We start from the raw sequence: 20,135 nt of genomic DNA, 5'->3' as shown, positions 1-20,135 counted from the left end.
CTGCACACTCACAGACAAAATCTAGCATCCACAGCCTCCCTCTATTCTCTGACACATAACATAACATAGAATGTGTTACAGGAGTGAATGTAAGAATATCCCTCAGTCAAGAACATTTGTATGTCACAAAGTTCCTTTTGGGTGAGGCCAGTGTTCTCAGACTGGGAACCCTTGGTGGATGGGCTTCAACTCACTGACTAAAGTGATTACAAATAATGGAATATGGGGCTGGGTGAAAAGGAGATGGGATGAAGTTCAGATTGGTAGTTACAGATAGTCACAGAGATGTACATTACAGGGAATATAGTCAATAATATTGTAATAACTGTGTACAGGGCCAGATGGGTACTTAAAGTACCAGGGCACCACTCTGTAAAGTACATGATTGTCTAACCACTATGCTGTGCACCTGAACTAATACAGAATAATAGTGAATGTAAACTGTACTTGAAAAAATTTAAAACTGTAAAAAAACAAACAAACCCAGAAAACAATGATGTATATGACAAGGCATTCTTGCAAATGGATGAGGCAACCTTGCTAAAGAATGATACACTATCCCTTTACCCCCACCTCCTCCTATGCCCAGCTATGAGCTACCAAAGATGCAAAGCTATCTTTGATTTGCCGAAAAGGAAGCTCAGATTTTAAGTTTCAATAGTATATTATTGAATTTGTACCTGCTTATTACAGATAAATCAAACAGGATAGAAAATTGTAGAAGACACTCCCTCCCTCTGTGTTGGCCTTCACCAGGGTGCCCACTGTTGTGAAGCACTATCCCAGAGACTGTCTATGCGACGATGACATACACATGCTTGTCATCAGACTCCACACCCTCTTCTGCAACTGATCTAGACACAGTGGGCACCTTTCCATGCCCACACACGGAAATCCATCTCATTCATTTTAACATCTACTGAAATCTTTGGCCTGTGGGTGCCTTTTAATTTATTCAGCCATTCTTCTACCAAAGGACATTTAGGTTGCTTCCAATTCTTAATCTATTGAAAATAACACGGCAGAGAAAATTTTTATGTCTTCATGCATTTGCGTGAGTGTAATTATAGGGTAAAAAAAAAAAAAAAAGAGCCGGTTATCAAACGGTGTAATTCTTGCCAATCTGACAGTTGCTTGTTTTTCACATTTGGTCTTATTTAACTAAATATGAAGTTGAGAATCGTTTCGTATTTGCAGTTCTTTTGTCTTTGGCTTGCGTGTTTGTCTATTTTTTTTTTTTTTTTTTTTTTTTTCATTTTCTGAAGCTGGAAACGGGGAGAGACAGTCAGACAGACTCCCGCATGCGCCCGACCGGGATCCACCCGGCACGCCCACCATGGGGCGACGCTCTGCCCACCAGGGGGCGATGCTCTGCCCATCCGGGGCATTGCTCTATGGTAGCCAGAGCCATTCTAGTGCCTGAGGCAGAGGCCACAGAGCCATCCCCAGCGCCCGGGCCATCTTTGCTCCAATGGAGCCTTGGCTGCGGGAGGGGAAGAGAGAGACAGAGAGGAAAGTGCGGCGGAGGGGTGGAGAAGCAAATGGGCGCTTCTCCTGTGTGCCCTGGCCGGGAATCGAACCCGGGTCCTCCGCACGCTAGGCCGACGCTCTACCGCTAAGCCAACCGGCCAGGGCTGTTTGTCTATTTTTTAGTTAGGCTGATGGTCTTTTCTTATTGACTTACAGATGCACCCTATTGTGCATGTTTATCCAGCATGTGTTACAAACACTTTTTAAAATCACTTTGGCTCTTTTATAATAATAATAATATTTGCCCTGAAGAAAACTTTTTGATGTTCTTACAATTATAACAGCTCTTATCTTGTATGACTTGAATTTTGACCTCTTCTTGGTTCAAGAATAGATCACCATCTCCAATCCTGAATTTAGCATGCAAAAACACACACACACAAAAAAAAACCCTGCAAACCCACAAATTTTTCTTCTTAATTCACTTGATGGCAAAACCTAACCCCGACCAGCATGAAGCTATGTACAGTCTCTATTCTACCTCACCTGCCTAGCTATACCTTTCGTTTCAGACTTTGATAGACAGTATGCAAACTGTTTTATTTTTGGAAAATGGAACATTGTTTAAATTTCAACTACATATATGGTCCTAAGAAGTCTAGAGAGGGGAGTGTGGCTCGGGTAAGAGGCATTTATCTTACACAGAAGCAAAAGCTTGCCAATAGAGAGAATGGACTATGTTGAGGGGTTAACAGAAAGGGGGTGGTGGTGAGGAGGGAAATGATGAAATTGTGAGAAAACAAGAGCTGAGAGGAGAGAATGCTTTCACAGACATTTTATTCAGTTTAATGCTGCAAGAAAGCCTATCAACTAAGCTTCAAGCTCAACATCAGGCCTGAGGTTTTGTTAAGGGAATAGCAGTCAGGAAGCCACTTAAGTTTATGTGCAAAACAAAACAAACCCAAAAGGCCTTGAGACTTTGACTATCAATAGGAGAAAAAAAAGGTCATGAGTAATATTACAGTGACTCATAAAAATAATGTATATCTGCATTTCTTTGATGGTGCTTCTTGGTACTCTGGGAGGAGGTTTCATTTCTGTCTAAGGCAGTGGTTCTCAAAGTGTGTGCCAGGGCGCACTGGTGTACCCTAGAAGATTTCCAGGTGCACCCTATGGTATTTCAGAGAAATATGTGCCTGTTGGGGACCAAAAAACCAACAAGGGTTTTGGAGTTTAGATTTTTGGGGGACAGAGGTGTGGGGAATTGGCTGTAAGCTGACAGTCTGCCCAACCCCCCACCTCACTTGCCTGATTAGGTTGCAAAAGGCTGTTAAGCTGTGGTGCTGGATTGTTTACACTACCCCCATGTTCCCCGGAAAGACTGGAGGCAAGTTTTTTCTATCCTTTGTTTGGTGTAAAGTTAAGATGATATGTATGGTGGGGTTTTCTGCACTCAATACAATTAAGAGTAAAAAGAGATGAATTCTTCAATGTATTGACGAGGAAATGAGAGCTTACCTTTCAAATATATGCCCAAACATTGAAGAAATTGCTAGGACACATCAGGCTCATGTTTCTCATAAACACAAGAATGAAAAAATTTAACACATTCGTGCCGGGACCTGCCGAATTTACTAAATCTTACTAAGAATGTATCTATATATATATATAAAGATAACTTTTTTTAATCCCTATTTTTACAAATTTTAAAAAGCATAACTCAAAAAATGTAACATAGAAATGTTTTTTAATGTCAGAATAAATTGAATTTTGTCATATTTACTTTGTTTAATTACCATAAAAGCATGCTTGGACTTTATATTTTTTTATTTAATATTTGACTTAATTATTATAACATATTTCTCATAAATTTGTATATAGTGTGCCTACAATTATTTGTAGAATTTTAAATGCACCCCGACTTCAAAAAGTTTGAGAACCACTGGTCTAAGAGTAGGTCCTGGAGACAGAGTCTCCCAGATACATTTTAGGTTAACCCTCTTAGACCCACAGCATAGGAAGCAAGAATTCTCTCAGCCACGGCTGTTGCGTCTAAAGAATCAGAAATGAAACAGATTACATCAATGATTCAAAAGAAGAAATGCACCCCCATGTTTATGGCAGCATTGTTTACAATAGCCAAGATCTGGAAACAGCCCAAGTACCTGTCAGTGGATGAGTGGATTAAAATGTGGTGGTACATATATACAACGGAATACTATGGGGCCATGAAAAATAAGAAAATCTTATCTTTTGCGACAACATGGATGGACCCAGAAACTATTATGTTAAGTGAAATAAGCCAGGCAGAGAAAGAAAAATATCATATGACCTCACTCATTTGAGGAATCCAATGAACAATGTGAACTGAGGAATGGAATAGAGACAGAGGTGGGATCAATGGGCCCAGGGGGAAAGTGGACAGAGGGAAAGGGGACGATAGGAAGGGATCAGAAAGGGGAAAGAGATTGATGAAATTATACACACACAACACAATGTTATAGAGAGCAGAAAAGCTAATCCTGGAGGGAAAGGGGGAGGGGGTCACAGGGAGATGCATTCAGGGGGACACTAGAATCTATGTAAACACAAATTAAAATTTAAAAAAAAGTGTAGGCTGGGGGGGAGGGGCAAGTCTTTCAAGACCACTCACCCACAGAACAAAGTCAACTGAAGACCACAGAGAAATAAAAAGCAACTCAAAAAAAAAAAAAAAAAGTAAGTAGGAAGAGAGGTCTTTCCCTCTCTTCCGGGAGCCTCAGCCTTGGTTCTCAACCCTGATTGCACAGTGAAGTCACCTAGAGCCATTTAAATAATATCCACTGCAGGGGCGCTTCCCCTCAAACCTGAAGGTGTTCAGAATCACCGGAGCACTTGTGATGGCGGGACCACACTACAAGTTTCCGCTTCGTCGGGCCTGGGCTTGGGGCCCAAGAACATGCAATACGACGTCGCTAGGTGATGTTGGTGCTGCTGGTCCAGGGACCTCATTTTGAGACCTTGATTTAATTAGTATGTGGTGGGACTTGAATCCTTACTTAACGTCCATAAGCTTTTGGGACTACTGTGAAATAATACATTAAGAACATCAATTTGGCCTCACAATTTGGGTCTACAATGCCCTGTGTTAGTCATATGTGGCCGTCATATTTAATAAATCTCCTTCAAAATTAAAAAAAAAACCCAAAAACCAACAATTCGACCCTAGGCTCATTGACATAAACAAGAGTTCAGTTCCTTGGGCATCTCATCAACGTTGTAACAAAATGGCATTGAATGAAACTACCTTATTTGAGGACCTGCTGTGTTATTCATTTTTCAGAATTCCCCGGGTGACTCAAACGGGCAGCCAGGCTGGAGAAGCCCTGAGCAGGGCCAGCAGGCTTGTCCTGTGTGCACCGGACCAGCAAAGCGCACGGCTTTCTCCCGCACAGTAATAAGGTAGCCTCAGTCTCCCTCACAGCTTCAGGACATGCTACTGAAGGGAGTAAAGGTTCCTTATAGAGAAAGTGGAAATGTTGCCGGTTTTTTTTTTTTTAGAAGAAATATTTTTCAAGTACACAGATAACTAGGTTATCAGGATATGACAGGGCACAAGATTTGGGAATTTTAGGTAAAATCTAATTTAAACATACACTTTTTCCCCCTTTTGCTTAGAAGCATAAGTAAATTGGAAACATCAGAGAAGGCTGGGCTCCTTATCAGATGGATAGAGAGTATTTACAATGGGCTGGTGCTTCAGAGCCCACTATAATTCGGAGCCTAGCCTTGTGCAAAAGTGGATCTTGCTGAAAAGTCACCATGCAGTAGAAATTGCAGAGACTGCGTGCGCAACGAAATGATACCCTTAGAAAAGGAACTTACGGAGCGATGATTGTCAGTTCATTTCTGGAAACCCAATAATCTACTTTTATGAAAAACCACTTAATAGAATTGTAAAGATGACTGTCAAGGGTACACTAGGCATTTGCTTTGCTTGAATTTTTACGTTCATCTAAGATGTTGTTTGTTGCTCCTCGACGTTGGGAGAGGCAGAAGACATCCTCTGACACGCTAATTCACTCCCTGGCAGTCTGTCACACTGGACTGATTTGATTTCTTCTTTGTGGATTTTTTTTTTAGAGTCTCTGGTAACATGACTTGGCTCTGGGATAAGAGCCACTTGATCCTGCCAAGAAGAAATCTGGGAATTTTCTGATCGGTCTTTGTTTTCCGAATCTGCTTTGAAGACACGTGGAACTGGTGCTGGTGTATCATGAAGGCGGAAGTGAGAGATTATAGACTTTGCTGAATGAAACAGAAGAAAAGGAACTAAGTCTCTAGAACTAATCAATACTGCGTGACCAGTTTGTTTCCCTCTGTTAGCATACTTATTTGGGCCCAGGGCAAGCCTCACCGCATTTCACTGCGATGCAGTCCGCGTTCAGGCAACAGCACCAACTCTGCCGTGTGTTAGCAAGAAGACAAAACGGCATCGAAGATGGAGGTCTGGCTTTCCAGGGGCAGGCTGCATTTAGCCGGAGCAGGAGTGCTTCCTAATTCCTTCTCTAATGTAGCTAATCGTGCCCAACACCCTGGGGTTGATTCAGTTCCCTCACTTGGTTGATTTATGAGACAGTGTTTCACCCCTGTCTTATCAAACAGGTTGATTTCTTTGGACTTGAAATAGCTGGAACCCTAAGAGATGTCTGATTCGGAGGAATTAGCATTTCACTGTTTTCCAGCCTTTACCTACCTTCTTGGATGATGACACACAGGTCACGGCACTCCAGAGCAGAAGACAGGAGCAATGTTGCTAACAGGTTACCATCAACGCTTGGTCCAGCGGCCAGCCATCTCTGCATAGGAGTTCCGTTCACCTGCCTCCGCCTATCTGAGGATCGTTCTACCACATACGCAACCTCTGCCACGTGGATAGGAAGATGGAGCCGAGAGGGTGAAATGCAAACCACTCAGTGTGGTATTTGTCAGCTGTAGGTCGGGGGCAGCATGAAAGAAAGCTTGACTGCCTGAAGTCAAATGACAATTTGGTGACAGATCAGAGCTCTAGTTCTCCACCCCTCCGAGTTACCACACTCCGCAGGGGGGAGCAGCGTGGCTGGGGCTTCCGGCCATCCTCACTGGCCAGTCACTGCAAAGTCATTAGTGGCTCTGAGAGTGGGTGACAGCAGCTGACGGTGAGGTTTCCTGTCTCCAATCCCTTCTGGTTTCTCTCCTTGCTGCCCACCCACCTTGGGATGCTGACACTGGGAGGACTGTGAGGAACTAGGATGGCCTAAAATGGGTCCCCAAAAGCCATTGGGCACGATTCCATAGGGAGTCACCTTACCCATGGCAGAGCCCACATCACTGCTTACCGCTTCCGTTGCCTTAGCAACCCCTCTGCCTTTGCCCTGCTGTGAACCTCCCCGGCTTCCCCTGGCTGTGTGAACTTTGAGCGTTTCTTCAAAAGCTTCCCAGTTCCCTGCCTTGGGTTTGTTCCCAGGAGCCCCTACCCCCCACCCAAGAACTCATGACCTACATCCACAAAGCACTGTGGCTTGCTTTATTGTCACATACATCACAATAACAAAGCGTAACAGGCTTGCTGTCTCCTTCTGACAGAGCCTAGAGTCAACCCCGGAATAACGTCCATTTGTGATAGCCTATGTGACACTTGCTGCTTAGTGAACAGAACCTAGAACTTCCCACTAAGACAACTCTTTGATCCATTGAACTGCCCAAGGATGAGAATCAAGCAGCAAGAAGACATACAAATCAGTTAGGAAGAGATGAACAATCCAACAGGGGCAAGAGGGGATGAAAACATCATTGAAGAAGAGAAGCCTGGAAGAAACAATAAACAGTTTTCTGAAGTTGGAAACCGAGAGGCAGTCAGAGAGACTCCCGCATGCGCCCGACCGGGATCCACCCGGCATGCCCACCAGGGGGCGATGCTCTGCCCATCCGGGGCATTGCTCTATGGTAGCCAGAGCCATTCTAGTGCCTGAGGCAGAGGCCATGGAGCCATCCTCAGCAACCGGGCCAACTTTGCTCCAATGGAGCCTTGGCTGTGGGAGGGGAAGAGAGAGACAGAGAGGAAGGAGAGGGGGAGGGGTGGAGAAGCAGATGGGCGCTTCTCCTGTGTGCCCTGGCCGGGAATCGAACCCAGGACTCCTGCACGCCAGGCCGACGCTCTACCGCTGAGCCAACAGGCCAGGTCCAAAACAATAAACATTTTAGAGGAATCTGAACCTCAATAGTAATTAGAGAAATGCCAATTCAAGTCCAGCATTAGATGAGCAACCTTTAAAAAAAAGCTTGATCATATGCAATATTGACAAGGATGGGGAGGCAGGGGATATGAACATTCTCAGGTCCTGCATACCAGCTTGTCAGTTGCTCAGCCACCCCAGCGAGAATGTGGGGTGAGCAGGGAAGGTCTGGCGTCCTTGACACAGAGCCCAACATTTTCTCCCAAAGTATACATTCCATAGAAACTCTCACAGATGCTCACAAGATGTTGTTGAGAAGGAGGCGCCTCACAACATTGTTTAGTAAAATGGTAAAAAAAAACCAAAAAACAAAAAACAAACAAACAAAAACACTCTAAATATTTTTCAATAGGAAATAGAAAAATAAATTGTGGTCTACACTCATATGGAATCGTGCACAGCATTTAAAATCAATGATCTGGAGGCACATGGATCAGTATGAATACTTCTTGAAAACACGATGGAGTACAGTACAATTTACCTAAGAAGGCTACTACGTGCACTGTGTCTAAACACATGCCTGTGTAGCCAGAGCATTAAAATGTAGAAAAGGTAAACCAACCTCAGAACCGTGAGGAAGAAGGACAGCGAGCGGGACCTGCGACAGAAACGCCAACTATGTTCCATTTTATTACTTAAAAATGAAACAAAATGGTAAAATATATTAAATTGTATTATGCACAGGGTGGGGTACAAGGAGGTATACAGTTGTTCGTATGGAAAGTGATACCATAATTAATGAGCAATAATACAAGAATAAGCTGTGTTTCATATTCTCACAACTGTACTCCTTGTGCCCCACTCTGTTTGTTAAATATGGGTGGGCGCAGCTATGGGTGCTTTTCTGTGCTGATACTTCTCTTCTTTTCATCATATAATAGCTTCCATTTGTCATGGATGAATCCTTTGACCTCTTTTTCTTTTCTTTATTTTAAATTGAGAGGCAGGGAGGCAGAGAGACAGACTCCCACACGTGCTCGGACCAGGATCCACTTGGCAAGTGCCCTACAGGGTGATGCTCTGCCCATCTGGGGCTGCTGCTACGTTGCTTAGCAATTGAGCTATTTCAGCGCCTGAGGCGAGGCCATGGAGCCAGCCTCAGCACCTGGGGCCAAATTGCTAAGACCATGTGAGCCATGGCTGTGGGAGGACAGGAGAGAGAGAGAGGGAGAGAGAGGGGGAGAGGGGAGGGGAGAGGAGGGAGAGAGGGGGGAGAGAGAGAAGGGGGAGAGAGGGAGGGGGGAGAGGGAGAAACAGATGGTCACTTCTCCTGTGTGCCCTGACCAGGAATCGAACCCGAGATTCCCACAAGCCTGACTGACGCTCTCCTGCTGAGCCAACCGGCCAGGGCCTCCTTTAACTTCTTGATATCGTGGATAAACCTAACAACTGAACACCGAGTTTCTTCTTTCCTTCTGGTTCTGGGGCCGCTTCCCCAGGACTTTCACATGGAGCACAGGGACAGAACCAAAGTCGTCAAGTGGACGCGCTGGATGCAGTGCCCTGGGAGCAGGAAACCTCTCTGTGGGCTGAGGCGACAAGGCAGAGCTCCACGCTTCCAGAAAGCTCTTTTTGTTTCCTTTTCCTTTCAATGCTACATAAGAAACAAAAAGAGATGCCCCCCATGGCTTTAAGTCAAACCCTTAATTTTATTTGAATATAGTTTCTTTTTTGTCATTTAATTACTGCCATTTTTTCTTTTCTTTTCTTTTTTTTTTATAGAGTTTCCAGACTGCCATGTAATTTATCTACGTAGATTAGACTAAGAGTCCAGGCAGACCCAGCCACTAATTAAGGACAGAGCAGATCCTTCCACTTCCCGTCCATTTTCCCCAATCTATAAAAAAAAAAAAAAAAAAAAGTCGACATTTTCTGTTTTCTAATCATATATTGTTGGCTTCCAGGTTTTCACTTTAGACGTATATTTTCCGCTCAAAGCCTGCTGCAATGAACGGGCAGCTTCTCAAGTGACGATGGGTTTGAGGTGACACAGCGCCTCTGGGACTCGCTGGTGTTTTCGCGCCGTGTCTAGTCCCAGGGGGGAAAAGTGGGGACCGTATAAAAAAATTCCTCCCTCGTTCAGGGCCTTTGTTTGAGAACTTTTGTAGGAGCTCAAATTAGAGCTTTTATAGATTTGGGAAGACCTCCTTGCTGCACCTGGATGGCTTTTTGTTGCCTACCTGGCCGTCAAGTCTAACCTGCTTTAAGAGACGCCTGCGCAGCAATGGTGGGCGATCAGTCAGTATCTAGAGAAACAGGTGGCTCCCCTAAGCTTGGGGATTTGAAGCAAGTTCAGTGCAGGAACCGCTTACAAAGATGTCATCTGGGTAAAGGAGACCATAAGACTAGTTACTACCCCTTGGCTTCAACAGACAGGGGCGAGGCGTGGTTATATACAGCCAGAGAGAGGTACGCAGGAAAGGTAGTGATGGGAGCTGTGACAAAGGCACCACCTCAGGGAGGGGGCCCGGAAATAAACACCCAAGCCACTGTCCTTCCTCCCCCCATGCTCTTATTGGTGCTCCCCAATGGCCAAACCCAAGGACTCAGACAGTAAGGAAACTCAGTGATTTCAGGTCAGCGCTCTGGAGCACAAAGTAGAGCTGATAGGGACAGTGGAGACCCAGCACAACGGCCTGTCCAGAGAAGGTCTAAAAATGCACTTAGGTGTCTATAATATAGACTCTGTATGCTTACCATTCCACCTAGGCTAATGTGCGTTAGAAATTATTCCAAGGATAAGATAGTCTCCATTTGGGTAGTTGGGGAAGTCAGATTCCTTAGGCAATTTCTGTCATCTAGAGATGCTTCTGATTCCCAAACTATTCCACTAATGGGGTTTAACAATCAACCAGCTTAATACTAAGCTCTGGGTGTATGAATAAAGATGATTCATTGCAGGACGAGGCAACCTATTTCATACCGACCAGGAGTGTGGGGTAGGGCGCAAGCGGGTTTACAGTTGTGAGTATGCAAAACACAGAGTTGATTCTTGTATTATTACTTATTATTTTTCACATGAACAACTATAAACCTACTGTTACCCCAGCCTAGATAATAAAATAAAAACAGATGCAATTAAATATAATCATAGCTGACTTCTGCCAGAAGAGACCTCTTTTCGTACTTCTGTGTTTTGTGATCTCCTGATCAACAGAGATATAGGAGTCAATAGAAGAAAATGTATTATGTTCTCTCTAACATTAAGACTTAGTATAACATATGTATTAACTATGATATATTGTTAAATTTGAAAAAAAAAATCAAACTGCTGCAAAATATATTTCCATTCTAGAGGTGTTAGTAATAGTAAGTAAAGGCACAATTCCTGTCCTCCAAGAAAAAATAAAAAATAAAAAAAAGATCCTGTTATCTGCTAAGTGATATCCAGAGTACTTCGTATAAATATAGTCAAGTCCAAGCGCAGACCCGGGTAGAGACATAGCCGCAGCCACACCGTACCCACCACACAGCCTCGTTGGCGCTCTCTAAACCCTTTCCCACTGAAACCTCCTTCTTCCCGAAGTTAAATGACATAATACCCATGTTTTGTGCTTATCAAGCATCCTGGCACATAGTCAGGGCTTAGGAAATGCTGGTAGTTATAGTAGTAAAAATAATAAGTACAAAGAAAGTTCACAGAGCATTCAGAAGAGGCTCATATGTATTGTAGTTAGAAAATACTGAAAATGTTTTTTTTAGAAAATTAACATTTCAGCCCTGGCCGGTTGGCTCAGCGGTAGAGCGTCGGCCTAGCGTGCGGAGGACCCGGGTTCGATTCCAGGCCAGGGCACACAGGAGAAGCGCCCATTTGCTTCTCCACACCTCCGCCGTGCTTTCCTCTCTGTCTCTCTCTTCCCCTCCTGCAGCCAAGGCTCCACTGGAGCAAAGATGGCCCGGGCGCTGGGGATGGCTCTGTGGCCTCTGCCTCAGGCGCTAGAGTGGCTCTGGTCGCAACATGGCGACGCCCAGGATGGGCAGAGCATCGCCCCCTGGTGGGCAGAGCTTTGCCCGTGGTGGGCGTGCCGGGTGGATCCCGGTCGGGCGCATGCGGGAGTCTGTCTGACTGTCTCTCCCTGTTTCCAGCTTCAGAAAAATGAAAAAAAAAAAAAAAAAAAAAAAAAAGAAAATTAACATTTCAGATAGGCCTTAGAGGATGAGTGGATTCTAACAAGTAATAAAAAATGGGATTGGGCCTGGCCTGTGGTGGCGCAGTGGATAAAGCTTCAACCTGGAATGCTGAGGTCGCTGGTTCAAAACCCTGGGCTTGCCTGGTCAAGGCACATATGGGAGTTGATGCTTTCTGCTCCTCCCTTCTCTCTCTCTCTCTCTCTTTCTCTCTCTCTCCTCTCTAAAATGAATAAATAAATAAAGTTTAAAAATGTTATAATTTTTAAAAAATGGGATTGGTAAAGAGTTACTGGGTCAAGGGAACAGCATTTGCAAAGTTTATAAATGAGATGCAGGTACATCAGTCATATTCTTGGGCTACAGATTTTGAACTGAATTAAGTTAACACTCCAGAGCTGTTGAAGGAATTGGGGAGGGGAGGAATGGCAATAATAATAATAATAAGGAGAGTAGCTAACATTTATTGAGCACTTACTATGTATAAGGCACTGCTATAAGTCACTTACTTATTATATGCATTCATTCATCCTTACAAACATCCAAGAAAATAGTTAATCTTAACCACCATACCGGATTAGGTGCTACAGGTGATTTCAAGATTATACATAGTCCCTGAATTCATATATATGCTTGCTAAGGGGAGAGAAGAGAAGGAATATTTTCATAGAATTTTAGAATGTCAGGGTTGGAAGGCACTCTAAAGTAATTAACTCATGTACCCTTCACAATACGCCATGAAGTAGGTCCTATTATTCTATCAATTTACAGACTAGGAAACTGTAGCTGAGAGATTTCAAGAAACTTGCCTGGATTTGCACAATTAGCCAGTAGTAGTACTGAAGTTTTTTATTTCAGGTAGTTTAACACCTGAGATTTTCCTCCTTACTGCCACTATGCTATTTCACTTAACAAACATCCCTCGGCAACCTGTTAGCTGTCCTTAACTAGGTTAAGATAAAGGGCTACAGAGATAGCTAGGAAGTGGTTCTTATCTTCAGGGGAATCCAGGGTTTCATAAAGAAGAGTCATAGTCACAGACAGTTACTGTAATTATGATAAAAAGCCATGGTGGGGGCATCCACCAGGGGCAATGGGGACTCAGAACTGAGGAATTCATTCTCTGGAGGGTTCAAAGTATGTGTCCCATGGTGGTGGCCACTAACTAGGTCAGGAGAACCAGGCACTGGTCTGACAGAGTCAGAAGAACTCATCAGACAGAGAGGCAACATGTGGAAAGATAAAGAGGCATAAGAGACGATGGTGGTAAGGAAATGGCTGGGATTGGCTATGAAGTTGATAGCTGAGAGGGTAGAATGGCACGGTCTTAGAACCGGATTGCTTAGAGAGGCTGGTGGACGGGAAGATGGCAAGACTCTGGCCTGATGCAACGGGGTAGAAGGAAGGGTGAGTCACCAGGGTGGGGAACGGGTGACATGAAGGCTTAGGAGGAGGTTGTCTAGAGGGAGGGCTAATGAGCGGAGTCTCTGACATGTTCACCTGAGGTAGATGTGGGACCTGGTGGTGGAGGTGTATGCAGTAGGCAATTGGAAGCAAAGGCAGGAAGACTGGCATCTGCTGTGATGTCCAGGGTCTGTAATAGCCTTCTGGACTATATCATATCATTTATTTGTCTGAAAGCTGAGGGATTCCACACCTAGGAGGAGGTTTGGGGTGTCCACGTGTAATATATATGCTATAAAAACCCTTGGAATCCCATGATGGCATTTTTTTTTCCAGAAATAAAACAAGAATTATAAAATTTGCTCTTTTAAGAAGGAATTTGCATTAGGAAAAGATGAGGCAAATGACTCAGGATAAAATATTTCAGTACAAAAAAAATGAGTTGTACCTACAAAAGAAAAAACACACAATGTTTTAAATTATGGCTTGATGTTGGCTCTGAAGGTCATTTAGAAGATGTCTCTTGTTTCCTTAGAAGGATATTTGCTAAACAGGATTGCCAAGAACGGTAGAGGATAGGCAGGCCTGGGTGGAGGCGAGGGAGATGGGCACCTGGCGTCATTTCAAGGGCAGTGGAGTCCAAGGTTCTGCGAAGGTCAGCTGACCTGCAGACCCAGGATGAGGGTGAGGCAAGCAAGGTGCCCAGGGACCCTGAGAGTGAGTGTCTCCTCACAGTCTGTGCCCTAGTCACACCTTCCTGGTCGGATGAAGAATCGTCATGAGTCTGATTAAGAACCCTAACGAGGCTGACGAAGCAGTAGGTAGCCTGCAGTCCCAGGAAGAAGACAGTGGGGCCGAGCAGACCCACTCACAGGTGTTCCTGAAGTCCAGGTGCCATGCCTGCATGAACACTGAAATTATCTCGAAAACTTCTAAAGAAACAGTGCCTGGATGTCCCCCTCCGTAGGCTCTGAGTTCACTGGTCTAGAATGAGACTCAAACACCAGACATTTTTTAGCTTTCCCAGGAGATTTAATATTCAGTAAAGGTTGTGAAAGGCATACCTAAAAATATGACAGGTATAGGCAGGGAAACAAAGAAAAATGGCAAGTGTATGACTGGAACCATTCAAATCCTTAGTTGCTGGAAGTTACTGTAATTTATTAGTAACACTATAATAATAATCTTATAAAGCAATATCTACTCTGTCTACTAACATAACTATCCAGGGTGAGGGGGCTAAGCCCACTTCAATAAAATACATAAAGCTACAAATGGCCCCTAGGAAGATAGAGAGGCTTATATAAGATCAGTTTCACAGAACTGGGGAAACTTTGTGAAGGCTCTTGAATAAGAGCTCCATCAGTCCCTGGCCTGTGGTGGCGCAGTGGATAGTGTCGACCTGGAACACTGAGGTCACTGGTTCAAGACCTTGGGCTTGCCTGGTCAAGGCCCATACAATAAGCAATCAATGAATAACTACAGTGAAGCAACTATGAGTTGGTGTTTCTTGTTTTTGTTTTATTTTTACAGGGACAGAGAGTCAGAGAGAGGGATAGATAGGGACAGACAGGAACGGAGAGAGAGATGAGAAGCATCAGTCATCAGTTTTTCATTTGCGACACCTTAGTTGTTCATTGATTGCTTTCTCATATGTGCCTTGACCATGGGCCTTCAGCAGACCAAGTAACCCCTTGCTCAAGCCAGCGACCTTGGGTCCAAGCTGGTGAGCTTTTTTTTTTCCTCAAGCCAGATGAGCCCACGCTCAAGCTGGCAACCTCAGGGTCTCGAACCTGGGTCCTCCACATCCCAGTCCAATGCTCTATCCACTGCGCCACTGCCTGGTCAGGCGAGTTGGTGTTTCTTGCTCCTTCCCCTTTCCTCTCTGTAAAATCAATAAGGTCTTTAAAACAAAAACCTCCGGCAGCTATGGCTAACATAGGGCAGAGGGGGTTATTATGATGTATGATTGAAGAATGTTTATTATAAGCACAGAGATAACATCCAAAAGATAATCCAGCTATTTCCGTGAATCCAGCTCTTGGCTGTAAATTCTGGAATGGAGAAGAGAGCACTATTTTGAAGTAAGTACAGTCCCAAAGCAGAGAATTCCCACCAAAAATAAAAAGGAGAAACCCACCCACCCTCTTTCACTTTCCATCTTCATGGAAAGTTTTATGTGGGTTTTTTTTGGCCCCTTTCCTCCTCTCTTAGTCTCCTGACACCCTCTAATTAGCGTTCTCATCTCTGCCTCTGGCACCGCACGCTGTAGGTGGCTGGGTGACATCAGATGCCTGCCCCTGCAGTGCTATCAGGCACCCTGTGGTGCACAAACAAAAAGCCCAGAAAGCCTGACCCAACTATTTTCCTATGAATAGACCGGGCTTTCTTTACCAAGATGGAAGGTGTTTGTGCATGTCTATTTGCATAGGGATGAGCTATACACATAGGCATAAACATAGGGGGCTTTACTCATGTGTATTGCATGTGCATTTCTTTTGTCTATTTTAAAGTTTCAGGGTCAGAGATACACATATTTGTTGTGTCCTCCAATAGGATTGGAAACTCCTGAAAGATCAAACTTTTGTCCTCCATGCTGGAAAGACCCATAGAGGAGCATGGACCTTTCTAAGAAGGAAGCTGGAGCTGAGTGAAACTCCTTTGATCTTGAGATTAAAGAAGCATCCAAGAAATAGGGAAACCTTCCCTTCCTCCAGCTTCTTTAGTGACTTCTCCCTTTGCCTTGGAGACAGAAATCTCAGTGTCGCTGCAGTTCCAGTCCCCTTTCACATCCAGTGTTGAATGACAAGATATTTTTCCCCATGGTCAAGACATCTAATTAGGAGTTATCGAGTGGCTACCAAAGTCTGGTTATTCTGTCTCACTGAGCACAGGGCGCGGTAGGCTCACTTGGGTTTCTTTTCCAGAGAGTGGCACCACCACCCCATCGTGGGTGCTGAGGTGTTGAAGGAGGATAATGATGGATGACAATAATCAATGCTGAAAATGGTGCCACAGAGGAGGATTTGCAAGCGGACAGTCTTTGGCTGGGAGGTGACAAATGTTGGAAAGACCCATACTAATGCTGAAGGGATTAGTGTCAGGGACAGGGCAGCAGTCAGTATGGTGACCAGTTAGACCAATCAAAGCCCACTCAACTCTAAAAGTTGATGCTCTGTACTCTGCGACAGTCTTTACTGATGGCTCGAACCTGGGAGGCAGGTTGTCACTCACTCCTTGTCATCCGTCTCTGTTAGACCCTAGAGCTGACACCTTCTGTTATAGTCTGAATTTTTGTGCCCCCCCCCTCACACACCAAACTTGTATGTTGAAATCCTAACCTTATAGTGATGGTATTAGGAGGTGGAGCTTTTGGGAGGTGATCAGGTGCTGAGATCAAAATTCTTAAAATAAAAGCTTGCTAAACCTTTTAAAAATGATTTTTATATTGGCATTTTGGGGGTTCAGAGGACGAACAGAGGTATGGCTGTCCCTTCTCTCTATTCTCAAATGACAGGACAATGAGGAAGGAGGGCAGCGGCCATGTCCCCGACCTTATAAACTCCAGCTTTAGTGAGAACCCTGTTAGGTCAGTGGAGCCGAACCCTACCATAGCCCCGATGTTTCCGTCCAGTAATTTTCCCTCTGCTGACCCTCATCCCGCTCCTTGGCTATGAATTCCCACTTGCCTACGCTGTGTTCAGAACTGAGCGCAGTTCTGTACTGAGGTCTCTTCTCTGCTGCGGCAGCAGTCCTGAATAAAGTGGATTTCTCTCTAACTACTGTGAAGGTCTGGTTTTAGCTGACTCTTTGTATGTGTACGTGTGTACACACGCACATATTCTGTCTAAGCAGCCACGCTCTTAATTTCCAACGTCTGCCTCTCAGAAAGACTTTTGTCTTACAAGCATTTTATAATTACTCTCCTGTACTAAAATGAGCAACAAAAGCCCAGGAACGCTTGACCAGGCGGTGGCGCAGTGGATAGAGCGTTGGACTGGGATGCGGAAGACCCAGGTTCGAGACCCCGAGTCACCAGCTTGAGCATGGGCTCATCTGGTTTGAGCAAAAAAAATTCACCAGCTTGGACTCAAGGTCGCTGGCTCAAGCGAGGGGTTACTCGGTCTGCTGAAGGCCCATGGTCAAGGCACATATGAGAAAGCAATCAATGAACAACTAAGTTGTCGCAATGCGCAACGAAGAACTAATGATGGATGCTTCTCATTTCTCCATTCCTGTCTGTCTGTCCCTGTCTGTCCCTCACTCTGACTCTCTCTCTGTTTCTGTAAAAAAAAAAAAAAAAAAAAAAAAAAAAGCCCAGGAACCCCTAAAAAAGTTAACAGGGCGTCATCTAGAGACTGAAAAATTAAACCTCAATACTTACATATGTTCACTGACTTCTTTGTTATGAAAAATATCAGATGTAACCTATTTTTGAAACACTAATCTGAGAACTTGCCTTTGTGCTGAAAATAAGGGAGGGGACAAAGGAGACATTACTGAAAAAGGAGAAAAGCTCCCGAAATTTCCCAGGATGGATCATGAAGTCGTAGTGCGCCTCACACTTCCTTTCTCAGTATGAACACCGCATTGGGCTTGACTGCGTAGAGGTTTATAGGCCATTTCACTGAAGGGCTGTGGGGGGCGCTGTGCACAAAGGAAAACAAGGGAGATCCCCTCCATGACTGGGGAGGCCACTTCAGACAGTGGGAAGTTCATTGGCTTTTGACTGAGGCTGGAGGTACCTGCTACATCCTGGGGAGAGACGTTTTTACAGATGTTGTAGTCCGATCTGTACCTGTATTCTTAAACTTGAAGAATTCAGAGGAAAACACGTCTCTTTCATTCTCTCTTCTGATTCACTGTCTACAGGGGGTGTTCTAACAGGAAGGCCTCTCCCTCAGAACTGCAGAGCCTTTAGGGGCAGAGGGTATGCTGTGCAGAACAGCCCCACCCCTGGGAGCAAGGGTCAAAACAGTGACTTTCATTCTCTCTCTTTACCATTAAAACAAAAACCAAATAACAACAACAGTAAAAAAAAAAAAGAAAGAAAGAAGAAAAACAAACAAACAAAAAAACCTAGGCCCAACAATATTTTCCTGGGCCCCATAGCTTTAAAGGACAAAGTCCAAAACCTACTCCTAAGATTAGGATAGAATCATGGGATACTTGCTTCTTTTAAAAATGTGATGGACCAGGGCAATGATAATTGTCAGAATTCACAGTTCTCATCCATCACTGACCATCCACATTAGGATGACTATTGTTTTAATATAAGTAACAAATGCACAGAGATTTTTCTGGTGACAAAGAATTGGTATGGTTACTACTTAACAAAGTGCATTGAAAGATGATTGAACACAATTTTGCAATTTTGCAGATATGGCCCATGATATGCACATAAATGGGCAAAAAAGACGACATCTCTTGGAGAAGTCTTATGATAAATGAAGAAAGCAGATCCAAAATCAGGTAAAACTATCCTGTTCACCAATGTCTTCCAAGCAAGTGCCAGCCCAGCCCGGTGCCTTGTGCATGGGCGGGCGCACAGTTACTCACTGACCCAGTGAATGGATGACTCGAGCTATGGGGAACGCACTGGGGGAGCCTGGGGAAGGAAAGTGCCGTGTGTCACCGGGTCTTTCTGTCCCCTTTCCCTTTTTTGTACTCTTGTACAAATTTTCTACAGCAGTGGTCCCCAACCTTTTTTGGGCCACGGACCAGTTTAATGTCAGAAAATATTTTCACAGACTGGCCTTTAGGATGGGACGGTTAAATGTATCACATGACCGAGACAAGCGTCAAGAGTGAGTCTTAGATGGATGTAACAGAGGGAATCTGGTCATTTTTAAAAAACAAAACATCATTCAGACTTAAATATAAATAAAACGGAAATGATGTAAGATATTTATTCTTTCTCTACAGACCAGTACCAAATGGCCCACGGACCAGTGCCGGTCCGCAGCCCAGAGGTTGGGGACCACTGTTCTACAGTAAGCATGTATTTCTTTCATTGTTTGAAAAAATAAATACAAAACCAAGGTCTTGTTTTCTAATTCCTAGTTTTCCCCATTGAAAAGCTTTGAGCTCCGTTTTCCTATGGCTGGCAATTACTTTCATATTTTACCGCATAAGGAATTTCCTACATTGAGGTATCAATGTATCAATATTTCCAATACATACTGAATTGTCAGGGGGAAAAAAAAAAAGGATGCCCTTTTACCTGGAAAGTTTATGGCCACCTAAGGAAGATAGAACAGAAAACTACAACTGGGCTTAACAACAACCTCCTAGGAGCAAATGAGTACCCCAGGAAAGTCTGTCTAGAGAGCAGAAAATGACAGTCCTTTTTCAGGTTGGTGATGCTCCCTGCCATTTACTTCATTATCACTAGGGAGTGGAAACCGTGGGGGGAGGTGCGGGGGACACACGGACATGATGAGAACTCTGCAGGCTGGTTAAGGTGTTCTGGGCATTAACCTGTATTCATTCCTGTCATCACGCAGGCTCTGTCACCACGTGCCTATCATCACAGCGCTTTCAGACAAATCATACCGACTCTTAAAATAAAAGCATCTCGCCCTGGCCGGTTGGCTCAGCGGTAGAGCATCGGCCTAGAGTGCGGAGGACCCGGGTTCGATTCCCGGCCAGGGCACACAGGAGAAGCGCACATTTGCTTCTCCACCCCTCCGCCGCGCCTTCCTCTCTGTCTCTCTCTTCCCCTCCTGCAGCCAAGGCTCCACTGGAGCAAAGATGGCCCGGGCGCTGGGGATGGCTCTGTGGCCTCTGCCCCAGGCGCTAGAGTGGCTCTGGTCGCAACATGGCGACGCCCAGGATGGGCAGAGCGTCGCCCCCTGGTGGGCAGAGCGTCGCCCCCTG

At 44.6% G+C, this 20,135-nt stretch overlaps 1 non-coding gene across 1 annotated transcript; it reads left to right on the top strand.

Annotated features, from left to right (window-relative positions):
• The first annotated feature begins 19,835 nt into the window (after positions 1 to 19,835).
• Positions 19,836 to 19,911, top strand: TRNAS-AGA (transfer RNA serine (anticodon AGA)). The gene has a single exon. It is a non-coding gene; the product is annotated as a tRNA-Ser (tRNA).
• The last annotated feature ends 224 nt before the right edge of the window (positions 19,912 to 20,135 follow it).

Source organism: Saccopteryx leptura, chromosome 12 (assembly GCF_036850995.1).
Source record: "Saccopteryx leptura isolate mSacLep1 chromosome 12, mSacLep1_pri_phased_curated, whole genome shotgun sequence".
In the NCBI taxonomy this organism is placed as follows: Eukaryota; Metazoa; Chordata; class Mammalia; order Chiroptera; family Emballonuridae; genus Saccopteryx; species Saccopteryx leptura.
This window is presented reverse-complemented; position numbering and strand designations above follow the sequence as displayed.